An 18,801-nucleotide genomic window follows, 5' to 3' on the forward strand; every position below is an offset into this window, starting at 1 on the left:
GTCCCCTCTCTCTTTCCAGACCCAGATGCTGCAGGCGGAGATGGTGTTTTGCGCATCTCGCATCCAGGACTTCGCCCAGTGCCTAGGGAACAGAGAACACAAGGAAATTGTGCTGAAAGACAGAATCCTGTAGCCCCAGTTGTGCAGCCCCTTGTTTACCCCACTGGGCTGCCCTGAATTCATTTCCACCTTATTAACTCCGCCCAGGCCCGCCCCCGTCGGCACCGCTCGGTTCCCCACTCTGTCAAGATCGCCTCCTTCCTTCTCTCTTCCCTGTCATCTTGCCAGCGTAGTTTCTATCGCTTCGCGGATCGTCTCTTCTCTCTTTCCCCCGAGCCTGTCGGGTTCTCAGTCTTCTGGAGTTGAGCTCTGCCTAGCCTCTCCCTCAGTCTGGGCTCCGCACAGTCGCTCCTTTCGCCCCGCCCTCTGCCTGAGACCCTCCAATTAACGCAGCGCGGGCCTGGCGCTCCACGCTCCCATTGGCTTGTCCTGAGCCTCCCGCCCCGCCCTCCCGGCCCCACTCTAAACCCTCCATTCACACAAAGTTTGGCTCCGGAGTTGTGAAGGGAGGGGGCGGCCCGGCCCCGCCCGGCCCAGCTCTGCCCCCAGCCAGCTCGACCCCGGCCCCGGCCCCTGGACCAGCCCTTATCTGATCCCAGCTCCGGTTTAAGAGTCCTGGCCCAGCGCGCCGCACAGCTCCTTCCTCACTCCTGTCCTCCCCGTCCATCTGTCAGTCCTGCTGCCCATCTGAAGGGCCACTCCACAAGGACCCAAGGTAAGCCCCTGGCCTTAATGAGGGAGGGAGTGCTACCGCCCGACCGGTGTCCTGTCCTCCTTACTCTCCAGGAAGGTTGGAGCCCCAAGCCCCTCGGTCTCTACCCTGGCTGGTCTCAGCGGGATGGCTCTGTTCCTCAGCCTCCCACGTTAGGCGGCCCCACACTGATGCCCCTGGGAAGGGCTCCCAGAAGGTAAGCCAAGTTGGTTACCTCAGCCCTTTAGGCTAAGGAAGGGGCTTTCCTGATGCTCCTTCCCACTGGGCAGCCCTGCAGTTGCATCGGGGCTCCTGCAACAAATACAGTGACCACCACCTGCAACCATGCACTCCCACACTGGCACTCTAGACAGTGCCCCCTCTTCCCAGGATCTTCAAGTTACTCCCACTCCCATGCCCAGCCCTTGCCCCCTCCCTAGACAGTGACACTCACATAGCAACACCCACTTACCACTAGTTCACACATGGAAGGAAAAACACAACTTGAACTAGCGATCCTCAGTAACCTGGTGTGCTTAGGACCCCTGCCCACCCAGTCTCTTCCCTCCGTTCCTACTTGCCTTCCACTTCAAGATACCCCTCCTCATTTCTACTCCACTCCCCCAGCTGTTTCACACTAAGATCCCCAAGAGGAAAGCAGTAGGGCCACTCCAGCTAGAGGAAGAAGGGCAGATTGCACTCTAACATTCACCTTCAGATGGAGATGACCTTCCCTTCCCATTCCTTCTACCAGACAGGAACTAACCAAGGGCACCTGTGTAAGGAAAGAAGTAAGAGAACTTCCTGATTTGGGGGGACTGGGAGGAGAGCTGAACCCTGGGGTGGAGAGAAGGACAAAGCTGGGCAAAAGTGGGACTAGGGCCTCTCTTATCCTGAGATTTCATTCTTGTTAATGAAGTACCCCAGGCAGACTGAGGGAGATGGTGAACTGGGATTGCTGGGGACACCAGTATGAATTTGGACCCAAAGAAGGCCACAGCTTCAAGCCTGATTATGTTGCTCATCAATACAAATTCTGGCTAAAGATTTTTTGATGGTCTGCCTTGGTTGCAGGGTTTGAATTTTTTCCCCCCACCAGGACTGCTTTTAGGCAGTTCTGTATGGGAAGAAGATGATGATATGAGATTTGGTGCCCTTCTATGAGGAATGCTCATTGCTTAAGTGTGCTGAGGAGGGCCTGGAGTGGGTGTCAAGACCAGCCTGAGGAGGGACAAGCAGCCACCACTGAATTCCCTTTACTTTCATCTCCAAACCCTTTTTCTGATCTCCAAAGATTTCTAAACATGTTTCAGGCATGATGGAGGCCACCATCCTGTGATGAGGAGTGGGGCTTTTTAATTCCTAAGAGTATAGGCAGGGTATGAGGGACCAAGTAGAAGGAAGCAGGTGTCCTGGCTCATAGCTAGTTTTTCATGGAGGAAGAAAATGAAGAAGGAGGGGGAGGGAAGGCACTACCCCAGGAAGAAGGGCCAGGGCTGGTCTGTAGAGGCAATAGGCATGGCTCAGGAAGTGCCAACCCCTCCCTGCACTCTGCCCCTCCCCTCCCCCCCCAGTCCTTTGGTGGTGGTGAGGAGGGAGGGAGGGGATGTGTGGGGGGTGATCTGGGCCAGTCCAGCCTCCCAAAGGCCTTGCCAACCTGGGTCCTGAAAGGAGCTGCTGTTTTCTGAGCCATCCCCCAGCCCCCACCCAGAGTCTGAGCAGCCAACTTGTTGCAGTGGATATCAAATGGCAATGACTACTGAGTGGAGGGGGGAGGCAGGGTTATGGTTCCATTACTTCTGTGGTTCTAATGCACAATCCCACTGCTGCCCCTACCCTGAGGAAAAACTCTATATCTCCTCAACATCACCTGAACATCCAGTCTATTGACATATGTAATTTGTGTCTACCCTTTGGCATCCTCCATCTCATCCCTGTGCCTCAGTGAATAGCACCTGCTACCTTCTGTACAGGAGCTCATTTATAGCCCCAGGCTGGTTGGATTGGGCTACAAGGAAAAAGCCTGGCAGAAGACCCAGAGGCCTCCTTCCCTTGCTGTCCATAAGGACCAGAGAGGCTGGGACATGGATCTGAGTGTGCTCAGGTGAAGTCCCCTGTGGTCATCCTGTGAGTGGTGGAATAAGGGGTTTAGGGCTCTGAGGGGTGAGTCATGTGGGAACTCCCACTTCCTCGGAGGAAAAAGGCTTTCTGGGTCTCCTAGCAATATGTGAACAATATGAAAGATAGGCTGAGCCCCCTGGTGGGGAGGGAAAGAGGCATTGGGCAATGGCACTCCTCAACTCTCCTGCCAAGGGTTATTTAGGACAGAAGAAAAAACCTCCACTCTCCCTCCCTTCCCTGGCCTAGATTCTTCTCTTGCCTGACTGGTCAGTGTTACTGTCCAGTCTGAGGCCAAGACGTTCAGGACAGTGGTGAGGCCCTGGAAGGAGGTAGAGAGAAGGGATCATACGAGGCACACCACTGAGAAGAAACAGTGAGATTGGAATCCAAGTGTTTTAAAAGCACCCAGTGAAAGGTGGCTGGCTTGGGCAGCTGCTGGGAATCAGAGCTTTTTGAGTTTAACATATCACCCCACTCTACCACAGGCTAATATTCATTCATCTGAGTTTAATGTATGTGTTGCCATCATTCTTCATGGAGACAGTGCATCTAAGTGTCCCCTCTTTATCCCCTCCCCCCATCAGAACCTTGAAAGAGCAAAGAGAAAGGGATTGTGGGAAAAACTCTCCCGTGGGTGTCTGCCAGCTTGGAGCTGGATTTGAGGTGGTGGGGAAGTGGGAGGGGCTGACTCTAGAATGTGGGAGACAAGTAAAAACTGAACTATGTGGCTTGCAGAAAGAGGTTCAAGAAGCTGGACCCCGAGAGACCTGAATTAACACTTCAGGCCTCTAAAAAGGTGAAACATAGAAGGGGCGTACAATGACCATCTGCTTCTCTTCCAATGGCAGAGGATCTGGGAAAGGAGTGAGGCTGCAGTTTGAGGAACTTAGGTTAGATTTCAGAAACCACTTCTCATAAAAGGAAAGAAATCTAAAATAAGGATTGAGAAAGAAAGGAAGACCACCTTCTGCACAAAAACAAAACCAAAAATTCCAGAACAAAAAAGCCCATCAGTAGACTTCTGAGGTGAGCTGTGAAGCTCAGATAAGTGCAGGGATTATTGTGGCAGCTGTTGAGACCTCTCTGGAATGGCTGTTCCATGCCACAGTGTTCTCCCTGAGTCCTTTCTGCTCTGGCATTGCCTGAGAAGCAGTAGACAGAGTGATTAAGAGCATAGCCTTGGAGTCAGACTTCCTGGGTTTAAATCCTGGTTTTACCACTTAGCTACACAAGTCTCCTCATCCTTACAATGGGGCTAATAATAGTTGTGGACTGAAAGAGTCAATATTTGTAAAGGGCTTGGAATGGTGCTTAGATTGGAGAAAGTACTCTGACTCTTTCTACTCTGTCATCTTTCCTGGCTCCTGTGCCTCACCACAGCCTTTCACTGTGGTTTTTCTGAGGTCCTAGGTCACCATCCCCCCACAGTTCTAGAGTTTGGGAAGGTGGGAGAATTATCATGTAGTTTAAGATGAGTTTCCTATCTTTATTCCAACAGGCTGACCCAGGCACCAGGCCCTGGGTCTCCATACTTATAGCCTCTTCCTTCTGAAGTTTTCACCAAGCAGACATCTTACCTCAACTTGGATTCAATAACTGAGCTGTTCAACTTCTTCCCTTAGATGACAGGTGGCCAACACAAGGGCCGCAGGTCGAATCTGGCTCTCCATTTTGTTTTATCTGGCCTGGCACCTTGTTTCTATGGGCAGCAGTGCTGAGCTCCTTGCCCCTAGTTAAGGAGTGTAGGACTGTATAAATGTCCTACAGTCCTACAGTCCTACAACTGCATTTGGCCCTTTGAAGGTAACTGCAAGGCTGATGTGGCCCCAGTGAAAATGAGTTTGACACCCCTGTGGCTTAGATAGTCTCTTTCACCATTCTGCACAACTTCTCTCTTTCAGCTTCTCTATCCTGCCTTTCACCTGTTCTCCTCAATGACCCTGCCTGTTCCTCTCCCTGCCTAGGTTCCCCCCCTCTCACACATTCTCTCAGGTGTATGTGCTCTCCCCTTCTGTTAGCTTGTCCATCTCATTATGGGCTGGGATGCCCACATAATGACCTCCCTAACGTTAGCCTGTCCCTTTCCTTGATTCCCTTTCTACCACAGAATTGTCCCTGAAATTGTCACCATGAAGAATCAGTTTTATCTTGCTCCTTTCCTACCTATATATCCCTATTGGTTTTCAGATGAAAACTCCCAATCATAGTCTTCAAGATACTTTTGTAAACCTTCCCCCTGTCTCCTCAAGCACCCCCATTTTGGGGGACTGCTTTAGTCAGATCTTGTTCCAGGGGAATATATTCAATGGCAATTCTGAGCCACACTCTTTCTCCCACTCTGGGCCTTCACACAGGCTATTCCTAGTCCTACCCTTCCTGCCAATCTCCATTCCTCTGTTTCCCTATCTGCTCTGTCATCTTGTACCCTCTTCTCCTCAGCATCCTGATTGTCCCTTGTCCCTTGTGTCTGTAACTTTGCCCAGGATGCTCTATGCAGTGGTGATGTTGGAGGACATCCTGTCTGCTTCATTACACAAGGGCCCCTCTAAGGTTAGGCCTCTGCCTGTGTCAGATTGCAGACTCCCCGAAGCAAAGTCATCTTTTTCTGCATTAGACCCTTGGCTCGAGAGTTCCTGCTGACCAACCTGGCTCTACCTAGGAAACCTTTCTGATTGTTGATTCAGGGGCAGGGGGGACCTTGCTTTAGATACTATGAGTGTCCTGGAGTAGGATATATGTAAGACCTCATTATCCAACTCTTAAGGGACCCAAAAGAAATCCACCTTCTAGCAATAACCCCAACCTGTGGAGACAAAATCACCTGAAGATTAAAAGCAGCAGACCCTAGAACCCCTAATTTCCATCTCTATCCCTGATGCTAGTCCCAACCATGAGACCACAGCACATACTTCCTTCCCATATCTAAACCTCCCAGTTTGACCCTGTCATAAAAAAAAAATGACATGGCAACTGGTAAGAAGAGAGGGCAAGTATATTTGGGCCTGGGGTAGTTGTTCTCAAACTTTTTGATCTTAGGATCCCTTTACATTCTTAAAAATTATTGAAGATGCCAAAGAGCTTTTGCTTTATATGGGTTGTAACTATTGATATTTTAGGAATAAGAACTGAGGCTCTGACCAGTGTAGCTCAGTTGGTTGGGTATTGTTCTGCAAATCAAAAGGTCCCCAGTTTAATTCCCGGACAGGGTACGTGACTGAGTTGTGGGTTCAGTCTCTGGTTGTGGTGAGTACAAGAGGCAACCAGTTGATGTTTCTCTCTCACACTAATGTTTCTCTCCCTCTCTTTCTCCATCCCTTCCCCTGTCTCTAAAAAAAATAAATGAAATCTTAAAAAAAAAGAAGTAAGAACTAGGAGACTTAAATAGTTATTAATTCATTTAAAAATAACAACACTGGCCAGTGTAGCTCTGTTGGTTGGAGTGTTGTCCTGTGAATCAAAGGGTCATGGGTTCGATTTCTGAGTAGAGCACATGCCTGGGTTGCATGTTTGGTCCCTGGTCAAGGTGCATATGAGTGGGTTATGAGAGGCAACTGATCAATGATTCTCTCTCACATCGATGTTTTTCTTCCTCCTCCTTCCTTCCCCATCTCTATAATCAATGAGCAAGTCCTCAGGTAAGGATTAAAAAACAATGACAAAACCATTGCAGGTCAATATAAGTTACACTTTAAATGAAAAATAACTACAGTTAAAAATCAAACAAAAACTTCAGTAAGAAGAGTGTCATTGTCTTGCATTTTCACAATTCTTTTAATGTCTGGCTTAATAAAAGAGTTGGTTTCTCATGTCTGCATCTGCATTCAACACTACTATATGTTGTATAGCTTCTGGAAAACTCTGAATACTCATGAGAGAATAAGTGAAAAAAGCAAACAACATATTAGCATTATTATAAAGGTAGGTTTGACCTCAAAGAACCTCTGAAAGGGTTTCAGGAACCTCCAGGGGCCCCAGACCATACTTTGAGAATTACTAGTTTAGAGGAACCTCAGGAAACAGTTTGAAAAAACTCTTGGCCAGTCTGGATATTCTGGCTGATCTTTCTTCATTGCCCACATTTTTTTAAATGTTTTCAGTAGGGATGAATTTTGGGGCCAATCACGTGGGCTCTGGAGACAGACTGCCTACTAAAATTGAGCTTGAATATCAACTTTACCACTCACTATCAGTGTGACCTTGGGCAAATTATTAACATCTCTGTCTTTCAGTTTCCTCATTTATAAAATACGGCTTAAAATGTCTACTTTTTTAGAGTTGCTGAGAACTAAACAACATAATACTAGAAAAGGTCTTAGCATAGTGCTGAATAAAGTAAGCTCTTATTAAATTCCAGAGCCTTACCCTCTGAGTTCACTGTCCATTGGCCCAGAAAGCAGGGAGCTACAGAGGTAATCCTTCCCACATTACCGATAGGGCTTCTTGGCCCAGACAGGGAAAGTACTTGTACCAGGTCCCAGGGAAAGTTAACAGAGTTGTTGGACCCCAAACACAGGAGTTCATCCCCTAACCCTATGCTCTCCCCACCAGACTTTTCCAGTGGGGTAAATAAACCCAAGCAGATCTTACCTTTACTCCAGCAATCCAGGTGAGCCATCAGAGCTCCAAAGCTCATGGGAGTAAATCAGGAAGCCTTGAGGGCAGATATCCTGGAGGACTTCCTGACATCCCAGGAAGAGGAGAAAGCCAGAAGACTTGCTTAAGTCCAAAGGATCTTTCTGTCTTGTCTTATGGTGAACAGTTCTGTAAAGTGGCCCCAGTCCTTTCTCCTGAGGGTTCCTGGACCTAGGGCAGAGGGAGTCTGTGATAGGGCAACAGTGCTTCTCATGTGGTGCCTGTAGCCTCTTCCCAGAGCATTGTCTGCTCTCAGTGGTCCCACCATTTCAAGCGCACTCACTTTCTCAGGCTCTCCTGATCTGCCTTCTGTGCTGAGGTGCCATAGGGCAGGACACTGCATCTTGGGAAAGTCAGCTGGCAATGTTGAGGGTGATAATGGGGGTTGGGGAAGGGCTGGGGATCCCCTGGGCAGAAGAGAAGCCTCTCCCCACAGCATGGGGAATGAGTTGAGGCACATGGGGAGACAGATAGACACACACTGAGGAAGAGCTAGTCCTAGCTCTTGGGCCCTTTAGCCAAATCCCCCTAACCTGGACTGCAGGCACCATCTTCATTAGAAGCCCAAATACCCCAGGCCTGAGTGCACACCCTTTCTGCATTCTGGAGGTTCAGCTCCTACCCACAACCCCCAAACTTGACAACTCTGAGACATGGTGGGCTTAGGTTTGAGATCTCACTGTCTGTTGCTCTGTTTTTCTTCTACTGCCCACATAATTCCCTTGAATAAAGGGTAAAACTGAGGCAAAAAAGTAGGTGGGCTCAGACTGCCCACTGCTTTTTTCTAAAGCCTGCCTGAAACCAAGGGGCCTGACCTCCCACAGCCGCCCCCCCCCCCATCACTACCAGTCCCTGTGGCCTTTTCCACTTGCAAAGTCCTTTCTGGCAAGTGGCAGGTTTGGGGACTCTGGTCTAGTCTCCTCGCCCTGTCTCCTTGGTAGTGCCCCCCAGGGAGCCCTTGTGGGCTAAGATCAATTCAGTCTGAGCCCTGCCCCACCCCTGCCTCCATTGGTATTGCCAGCAGTCCCCTACCTCCTGCCCCTGGGCTGGAGGACCGGGAGAAGGCTGAGGGGCTGGCTCTGCATACTAATGTCCTGCCCATTGTCAAAGACGCTTTGTGCCAGAGAGCTCCATTGAGGTGGCTCTGGGGCAGGCACAATGGGGGCTCTGTCCCCAAGTTCCCCCAAACAGTCACCTGCTTTCAGAGACTGCCCCCACCACCAACCCCCACACGCCCCAGTGTCCAGAGGGCTCAGAGAGCATGGGGGAGTGGGCCCAGAGCTGGGGTAGGGAAGGGAGAGGGCAGGAAGCACCCTCCCTTCTCTTGGGCAGGCTGGGGAAATGGGCACATGGAGGGGAGAGGCCCCAGCTGGCAGGGCAGGGGCAGCTTGTAAATGCAGTTGGAGAAGAGAAGGGACACAGCCTTATCCCCTCCTCTGCTCAACTTGCCCAGCTGGGCCTGGCTGCCACCTCTCCTCCCCCGACAACTACAGGACTCATAATATATGCAGAGGCACACAAGCACACACTCATCTATGCAGCCCCACACTTGGCATGGGGAACAGATGTACCCAGACACAGAGACTGCCCCAGGCCCACAGACCTGCACGTCTGCCACCATCCACTAGCCGATGTCCCTGCTCACCCACTCTCCTCCACCCAGCCCCCCTCTTTCCCCCTTGTACCCTCTCTACCAGCCTCAGCCAGCTCAGCGCCATTCCATCCCTCCCTCTCATGCCCTCGCTGCCCCCTGCTGCTCCAACACAGGTTATAACAAGTTTGCACTTGTTGTGACCTCAAGAATGTGGCCCTGAGGAAGGGAATGTCCAGCTGCCCCAAACCCACCTGCTTATATGTTAACCACAGACATGGCCTCTGCTGAACTCTGAGCACAGTGCTCCCCCACCTGACCATGAAGGAGTTGGGTGGGCTAAAGTCTCTGCGCCCAGCTCCCTCACATCCCCACCTGAGCAGAGCCAAACATGTTGGAGGAGCTTTGTGTGAATGACCAAACCCTGGCCTGATACAGCACAGGCCCAGGGAAACCATCCTTGCATTTTCCCAGTGCACGTGGACAAGTCACAACCCTTCATGGCCCTGTGGAGTAAATGGAACATTTATCATTTCCCTTGTGAGAGGTAAAATGATGTGTCCAGGTGACAAGGCTGGAATGAGAATGGAAGTTTCTTGTCTATAAGGGCTTTTTTTTTGGTGATTTTTGAGGGTCATTATCTGCCTTGTGGCTTCATTCACATGATCCTATGGAATTTTCACAGAGTTATCTTTTACCCACCTTCCTTGGGAAGGAATGGGAGCATGGTGGGGTGGTAGGTAGGGCAAACAACATGTACAGGAAACTTAAGTAGGATTCTGGGTCTAGAAAGAACTTCAAAAGGTCACCTTGACCCTTCTACTGCCTCTAGGAAGAGTGATCCTAGATCTTTTCATTCCCTCCCCTCCCTTTAGCCCGCCTCTCCTCCTGACTTTGGATGGCTAGAGAGGGAGAAACCCCACTGCCGTCTTGCTAGGGTTTAGAGTCTGAGATCTCTATTGATTACAAGTCCTTCATGATGCCTGGCTCTGATCCTCCCTGCTAATATCCTATGTCTGTACAAGGATCTGTAAGGGGGTGTCTATTCCTCTCCTACTATTCTGGCCTGAGACATCTTCGGGAAGCCCAGAGCAGGTGCCCTGAAAAGGGAGTTAGATGGAGGACTCACCAGAACCCCAAGAATTTGAGGGCTACCGTTACAGTGCTATGCTGGGATTTTGGGCGGTGGGTGGGGTCACAGTGGCAGAAACTCCATCAGATGGAGAGCTAAGCTAATATTGGTTTTCTTATTTGCTGATACTATCAAACACTGATCTACATGATGTTTCCCTTACATCAGAGTGGCTCACACACTTGCATTCCTTAACTCTACTCCTCACTTAGAATTCCCTCTCTGTGGCTACAGGATTTTGCTTAAGCCATCTCATCCACAAGATATTTTCCCCACCCTTAAACCCTGGGATGGTTCCTCTGCCTCCAAATGCCCCTTCTAATGTCCTCTGTCGGAGAAAGAGGCCCACCTTAAGTATAACTTCAACTCTTCCAGCTGCACTTAGGCAGTTAGCTACTGAAAGAGGGAGGACAGGGATATAGTAACCTCTTAATCTAGTTCTGCATCTCGTCAGTGTCTTTATGCTACCCCTACTCCATCCTTCTCTTAAAACAAGGAAAGTGAATAAAAAATAAGTAGAAAGTTGAAAAGGGAGTAGAGATATTCCTACCCAGGTGATCCCCTTAGAATTCTGTGTGCGAAGGTCAGGTTGCTCTCCGTACATGATCTTGGAGCCCTGAGAAGGACAGAAAGTTGAAATAACCTCTCTCAGAGAAGGTGGCTCAATTTTCTGGATATGCATCCTAAGTACAGTGTACCTATGGGTCTCTATCTTCACCAAGGGTGAAAATAGGGATAAACTGCTTATGCTACAGCTGGTAAATTTTGACATAACAGGAAAGCATGTCCTGGATATAAGGTATTTCTAGGCAAAGGGGAAGAATAGAAAGAGGTGGACAACTCACACCCCCTGATGAAAAAGAGAGGTCTCCTATTGAATAAAGGCTGGTGGCACAGAGCTCCTGTGGGCTGTGGGATTTCCAGCTGTCTTGAAGAATTCTCTTGCCCATTGTCATACCCTGAGCAGAGAACATCACTGAATCTGCCCCCTCCCTCTGGGCCAGCTATTTGCTGTTGTTTATGATCTTGATGGTGTATTTTTGGGCCAGCTGCTAAAGGGGTGAGGAGGATTTCTGATACCTGGTGATAGGCTGGGCACATTGGACACCTCTTGGGCTGTGGCTGTGGTTGGACAAGGGAAAAGTCAATGGACAATGTTCCCAGGTTGGTCCCCTACCACTTGGCTCTTTGGTACCCCAGGGTCAAAAAAAGGATCTTGTAGGAAGAGAGGGGTTGGGGAAAGAAAGAAGTTCAGGGTTATTGCTCTAATTCTGATTGAAATCACATATGATACTAGCCAGCTGTGTGGTCATGGGAAAGTTATTCAGCTTTTCTAGACTTAGGCTGCTTCTTCAGTAAAATGAGGGAATTGAATGGGATGACCATGAGTAACTTTCAGCATGGATATTCTATGACAGTATGGCGGTAGCAAGGTGAAAAGCATAGACTTCTGTTTAAGCAGACCTGGGTTCAACTTCCTAGTGGGCCTCCTGGGCAAATCAGCTACCCTTTCAGAGTCTGGTTTCTACATCATCAATATGAGGTAATGGCACTACCACTTCCCAGGGAGGATAGGATGATGTGGTGCACAGCACCACACACAAGGCTGGCTCATTGTAGGGGCTGAAGTGGTGAAGTCCATGGTACTATGGGAGGACATAGTATGGGTTGCAAATCCTACTGCAGGTGTGGGCATTCAGAAGGGCTTCCCTGAGAAAGTGATATCTAAGATGAGACCAGATTGGGTATAGAAATTAAGCAAAGTGAGAAGAGGAAGAGTTCACCACAGTGAAGGCCCCATTATTTGCCAAGAACTGTTGCTGGTAAGAGAAAGCAGAGCCTAGTTCAGGTTATTATGGCCTCTGTCCCACCTGTAATTCAAGGGGCTTAAGAGCTGGTGCCCCCCTGCTTCCCCTACATCTTCCTTTTGCTACTCTTCTTCCTCCTTTACTCAAAGCCTCAGTTCTCTTGTCCTTGGTCCCTGGGCACAAAGAACCACTGGGCTCCTCAGAAGGACCTTGTTGGTCAACGGAGAAGCTCAAGTCCAAAGTTGTCCAATTCTGGAGCAGTTTTTGGCCCAGCTCTGAAGTTTTCTGGCTCTCTGTACTGTGAAAGAGGAATTTACCTCCCCATAGAAGACTGGATTTCTGGCATTGAGGCCCTACTGTTGAGTATTTTGCACCCCCTTTGGGCCTTCATTTTCCCATATGGCCCCCTCACTACAGAGAGTTGGGAGAGGGCAGTGTGGAGTGAGGACTGAGTGAAACTAGAGAAAAGACAGCTTTTCACTCTGTCATAAAGGCTGTTCGTGAGACCAAATTAGTGCCCCTAAATTTCAATAGGAAGCTTGGAGAGAGAACTTCCCAAGGAGGAAGCATGTTACACATCAAAAGGGGGGGCTAAGGGAGGAAAAAGAAATGTAGAAGACCGATCTTACAGACTCTTTTAAGCAAAGCTCTATTAGGAACTGAGGAGGACACAAAGATGAACAAAACAAAGGTTAAGAATTAACCTTTTCTAACCTTTCTCTTATTTGGGAAGATGGGCATGGTTCTTCCTGGAAGGAGTGGTAAGATGAAATTACTCCAATGGGAGCTGCTCCTGAGGGTGCTTCCATACTGGAGAGTGATTCTCCTGCCTCCTCCTATATTGCCTCTTGGAGCTCCCACCAACTAGGCCCAAGCCCTCTCTCATCACTAGCTAGTGCAACTTATAAGATCACAGAGAAGAAAGTGTGTAGAGAAGGGGCCTTCAGCTAGGATTTTAGTTGACCTGCCTTTCTTTTCTCAGGTAGGGAACCCTGCCGGTCCTGGGACCCTTAGGAACAGGTCCCATCAACTTGGCCCTTCTTTGGTTTCTCAGACTGTAGTAGCATATCTGGTGACAGCTCAGTGGCTCACTGGCCTTCACCCCAAATACCTTATCTGCTGAGGTCTGGCCATACTGGGCTTTGAGAAGCCCGCCAGCTGTCTGGAGCCACCAAGGCTGGGGAAAAGCAGGAGGGCAAAGGGCCAAAGGGCAGTAGCTGAGGAACTTAGCTCTATGCAGTATCCCTCACTGCACACCCCCTACCTCTCAGCAGGTGGGGAGGCTTTTGAAGGGACCCTCCTCTCAGGAATTAAGGAGAGGTGGGATAAAGCATAGTGTTTGGAAGACTCCAATTCTGGGGCTATGGTACATCCTACCCCATGAATCACTGTTCCTTAGAGAAAGGAGAAATAAGGCAGGGGTTAACCTTGAGCATCATCAATTGTACTGGAGTGTGGAGAAACAATGTGACAAATTCCATAAGACTGAAGACAGAGGTTTTGGCTCAGCTGTTAAATGTCAGCAAATTATTGTATTTTACCTGTCTCAGCCCTTGTTTCTCTAATTTAGTAGATACTTTTCTTCATTTGCAAAGTAGGCTAATAATAACATTTTATATTTGACTAAGAGCCTTAAAGATTTCACATATTTTATCTCATGTAACCCTGACCACACAATGGAAAGTTTTATTGCCTTCTTAGGTGAGGAAACTGAGCCCTAGAGAGATTAAGAGATTGACTGAAGTTTCTATTAGCTAGTAAATGACACAGACCAGGATGGCAAATAGTGGGAAAGAAGAACAGATAGGGACCTTTGGCTGTTACCCAGACATGCCAGTATAACAAATAGGTTTCATTTGCTAGGCCACTCCATTTGATTGAAAATGGCTCTCTATATCACCACGTTGAGAAGATTCTGAGGCTCAGTGAGAAATAAAGTACTGTGATAAATTAGTGATATCAGTTAAAGGCAAGGGACAGTGTTAGTGGTGGCCCACTTGCTTTATGGGTGACATTTCTAGCCCAGAATCAAAACAGGGATTTCAAGTCCAAGTCATTTTTTTATACTAATCAATTCAGCAAAATGAAAAGGTACCAGCTTAAAAAAGAAAACTAAGATATAGTCTCTGCTTTCAAAGAGCTCACAATTTTTTGAGGAGGACAAAAATGCACTATATTGATAAAGTGGCAAAATGTCCTAGCAACACAGAGGGAGAGTAAGTCCTTGCAGAGGGCACTCTGGACAGAGGGAACTGCATAACCAAAGGGATGGAACATGCAAGTGGAATGCAGCCATGTTTTGAAGAGTGAATGGAAATATCAAAGGAGACACTGTGAAAATTAGGGTGGAATCAGATGGTGAAGTGTTCTGAATACTATGTCAGGAGTTTGGGTTTTATTACAAAAGCTGTGGAGCTCATTAAATGATTTAAAGCAGGAGTAATGGAAAAGTCCCTATGGCAGGTGGGGTAGGTGGAAGTGAGGAAAGTGTGTCTGGGACAGGAAAAGCAGGAGATTCTTTCTCTTAGGATCCCCTAAGAGTTTTAAGTGAAAGAGAATATGAGACTGAGTGAGGGAAGCCTCTAAGGAGATGGACAGGTACCCACAGAGGCAGAATTGATAAGACCTAGTTACCAATTGGATGAGGGGCAAGGAGAAACTCAGGGTACTGAATGGGTGGCAATGCTGTGAACAAGAGGGAAAAAAGAGTCCCTTTTGAGCAGAGTGGACATGAGTCTGGACACATTAAAACTGGAATGCTTCACATAGGGGGAGCCTGTCTGTATTTGGACAGATAGGCAGAAGTGAAGTGGAATCCATGGGAAGGGTTCAAACAGCTGAGGAAGGGAGAGTGGACTGGTTAGAGATGACAGCCAAGGGTGAATTCCTGAGACACGCCAACAGGTAAGGGGAAAAGGAGAGACCACAGTCAGAAAGATGGATCAAAATTAAATGGAAAGGGAACCTTAGAGAACAATGTCAGAAAGTAGCAATGAGACTCTCTTCACATTTAGTGCTTTTATAATGCTCTTACATATTTACTCTCAATTCATTCTCCATATACCATAGTGAGAAAGGTATTATTATGTCCTTTTTACAGATAAAGGAAATGAAAGCTCAGAAAGTTTAAGTGATTTGCCCAAAGTCATGAAATTTAGAAGTTACAGGGACACTTGGTGGCTATTCAAGGTCTACAAAATCAGTGGATTCCCATCACAGGAAGAACCAAATGAAAAAGTGTGAAGAGCAGACTAATTTGTTGTCAGTTTCAAATGTTGTAGAGAGATTGCTGACATCAAGGACTGAGAAAACACTCTGGATTTAATGATTGGTCAGCTGTGATCTTAAAGAAAGCTCAGTTCTGCTCAGCTACCACTCAACCTGGCTGTGTGGGTCAAGTGGAATTATGTCTAATGTGTTTTGTAGAGAGCAGAGCCTCATGATCTGCATGTGGCTGATACTCTTATTTTTATTGTTATTACATATTAGTAGATTGAACCATTTGGTGTTGCTGATGTGGGACCCAATTTTTCAAATTGGCAATTTGATATGGCTTGACCTATAGTAAAAGGAGTGGGCTGGGGTGGGAAGGGGCTATGAGTGAAGGCAAGCTACAGAGCCAAGGGACTCTCCATGGGGCTGGGAAGCCCTGTCCTCTGGTGGTAAGAAGGTAAATCTTCAGTGCTGGGCAGACAGAGAGGGGCAGATACCTGGAGAAGCTTAAAGTTTGAAGGAGTTCCCCCTCACCTTCTGCCTCTCCCTGTCCCCATCTGTAATATTACCAGCTTCCTCTGCTGTAAGTGCAGCTGGGGTGAGGGTGAAATCTCCAGAGAAGACTCTGTCTAGAAGAATATTTCTAAACTCTAAACTGGAATGAGCACCTTGACCAGTATATTTGGGGATCAGTTGGGTATAGATTCCCTCTGTGGGGGGTTTTAAGAGCCGAAGCCAGATGGTGATTATCTGAGTGATTGTGATGGCTCTCTAAAGAGTGATAGAGGGCCAGGGGAGGCCATCACATGAACAAAAGATTCTGAACATTGTGATCATTGCTTTATTTTCCCTTAACTTACCTCAGCCCAGACCCTTGGAGATCTTCCCCAGTGTTCTTCAAAAACCTCTTCAGTGTCTCATGTTTTACAGGTAACAATAGAATAACAATGAAAATAGAAGTTATTACTATTAATGCCATTGCTCCCAGTTATATCTTAGCACTGATGCTGATTTTCTGGCTCTTTAGTGGAGGTGACAAGAGATGGGTTAACATCTTTGAGTAGATGTTCTTCTGAGGTGAGGGCCCAGATGAGGGCAGGACTGAAGGCTCTAAGGGTTGCTGGAGCTGGGATTAGGGAGGCTGTGGTGAGTCTTTTGTCCTCAACCGAACTCTGCTCAGTGCCAAACTCCTCAACAGAACCAGGATGTGCAACCTGCTGCTCCAGACAGTGGGTAGCAGCAGACACTGTGGCCCGGTGATGACTCGGGGTGAGGGTTACTGTGAAAGGGGTGGAGGGGGTGGGCAGGTACATCAAAGAGTGCTCATTTACTGTACATGCCAGGAAATCATTCTCCCTTTCCAGCTGGGGACAGAGGGTGTCTCTGAGATGCCTCTCTCTGGGCAATTCTCTGCAGGAACACTGTTCTCTTCCTACATGGGCAAAAGGTGCTGCCTGGGATTGGGGCAGAGGAAGGGTCAGTGGTCCTGATCAGCCCACATTGGCAGGTAGGCATGGTTTCTGGACAGAGGAGAACATCTGACATGGCCCCATCGCTATGTCCCTCCCTCGCTTGACCAGAAAATACAGAGTGGGGTCAGAAGAGCCAGAGAGAGGTCACAGCCTCCCAGGAAATGCTCTGAAAGCTTTTATCCTTTCTTTTGATCAGACTATGAAAACTTTCCAAACATTGACACAAGGGAAGAAAAGCCTATTCTTCCCTGGGCCAGGGCCTTGGTGTCAGGCTGAGGCTAGAGAATAGGAAGGAAGGGGATGGAGGCCTTGGGGGTGGGGGTCAGAGGCAACAGTGACTCAGCTGGCAAGGCAGGCCCAGGACACACACACTGCCCACTTTTTCCCCACCTCGAGATTTGTGTGTATCTGGCTTAATTTTTATTTCTCTTTGGGGCAGGACAGGAAGGAGATTAATAAATAAAAACATGAAGTTTGGAAAGAACCCCAAATGCAACTTCTCCTAACCTTGAGGGCTTACATACCTTTAGCACTTTTCTTACTGGCCTTCCTCTTACATCCCCCACCCCTCATTTCTTCCACTTTCTCTCTCATTAAGGACATTTGAAAACCCAGAGATGCTTCTTTTCAGCCTCCAATGTGAGCTGATCTCCTTCTGGAGCCTTCCAAGGTTGCTTTTCAAGTTGGGCTCCATATCTGAAAAAAGAGATACATGGTTAGTAAGTGGAGGCTGAATAGTTGTTTCTTCTCTCCACTGAGGTCTGTGCTAAGGATGGGACCAAACTGCAGTGGGAGGGATTCAGGCTGGACATAGAGTTTTAAGGCAGGAAGTGACCTTGATAATTCTTGAACACAGCTTCTCCCAAACTGCCCTAGCAACTCTGAAAGGAAGAAGAGAGGGAATTATACCCCAAAAGATACAGAGGTGAGCCAAACATTGGGCATCTTTAAAATCCATTTTGTCTTCTAAGTTATGCATTTTTATTCTTCCCCATCATGCATTGTTTGTTTAATATTAAAATAAGATTTTACTTCAAAATCTTTAAGTAAAATTGATATCTCAAGGAAGTACATGAAAATTTAATCGTGTGGCTTTGAGTACCTCCTGGCACACTGGTCTGAGACAAGTGAAACTATGCCTTTATTCTACAAGTAAAGAAATAAAGGCTTAGAGGTTTAGAGATTTGCCCAAGTCATGGGCAGAGTTGAGACTGGCTCCTATGTCTCTTGCTTCCCAGTTCAGCCCATTTTCTACCAGGCAATGCTGTGTCTTAGTTCCTGGCAGGGGCTTCAATTACCCTTGTGCCTGATTCTCTCACTCCATCTCAGAGTGCTATGTTGGACATGTACCTTACTTAATTTTCTGAGATGAATGTGGGCTTAGAGACCAGCCTACCCTTAGCTTCTGAGACTGATAGTACTTCAGATTCCATTGTTTGTGTATAGGGCTCTCTCAACATACAGCATTTGAGTTTGATGAGCAGATAGATACTTGGACAGAGAGTGAGCTGGTACTACTGCTTCCTGTTTCTATTTACCTATTCATTTATCTATACCCCGCAGTGATTGGTTGAGGAATACCTTCAAACCTGAAATAATGGATTAGTTAATAGAGTGATAACTGCCTATTGAGCCTATTTCCAAATTCCTAAATTGAGAGGCTATTTGCAGAGGAGGGAAAAAGTAGGGAGAATAGGAAACTGCAGGGCTTAGAATATCTCCATTGATAAGGACATGTGGATGGTGATACAGTGTGGTACACAATTTTAAGGTCAGAGTTGTGATTAGATGAACAGCATACTATTCCTCCATATTACTATCTTCAAAAATCGGCTCTCCAGAATGTGATACAGGAGGCTGAAGAAACTATGAAGAGAAGGGACAGTCCAGACAGATACGTAGGGAATAAAAAAACAAAGAGGAAGGTGACAAGGAGGACAAAGGGGGAAACACTTTAGTAAGGGTCAACAAGAAATATCAGAGAGACATGCAGGGCAGCACAGATGATAGAAGATATGGGAAGAGAGCTGGGAACAGAGCTCTAGGGAAGGAAACAAAGGAATAAAGACATGCCATGCAAA

At 47.7% G+C, this 18,801-nt stretch overlaps 1 protein-coding gene across 1 annotated transcript in view; it reads left to right on the plus strand.

Moving 5' to 3' along the window:
- The first annotated feature begins 536 nt into the window (after window positions 1–536).
- The window catches only part of KCNJ10 (potassium inwardly rectifying channel subfamily J member 10), a 35,779-nt gene continuing 17,514 nt past the window's right edge, over window positions 537–18,801 (plus strand). Inside the window, exon 1 of the mRNA XM_037144087.2 lies at window positions 537–775. The gene's annotated coding sequence lies outside the window, so the exon portion shown is untranslated. The remainder of the gene's footprint in view (window positions 776–18,801) is intronic.

This window comes from Artibeus jamaicensis, unplaced genomic scaffold (genome assembly GCF_021234435.1).
Source record: "Artibeus jamaicensis isolate MK-2021 breed Jamaican fruit bat unplaced genomic scaffold, CSHL_Jam_final contig_475, whole genome shotgun sequence".
Lineage (NCBI taxonomy): Eukaryota > Metazoa > Chordata > Mammalia > Chiroptera > Phyllostomidae > Artibeus > Artibeus jamaicensis.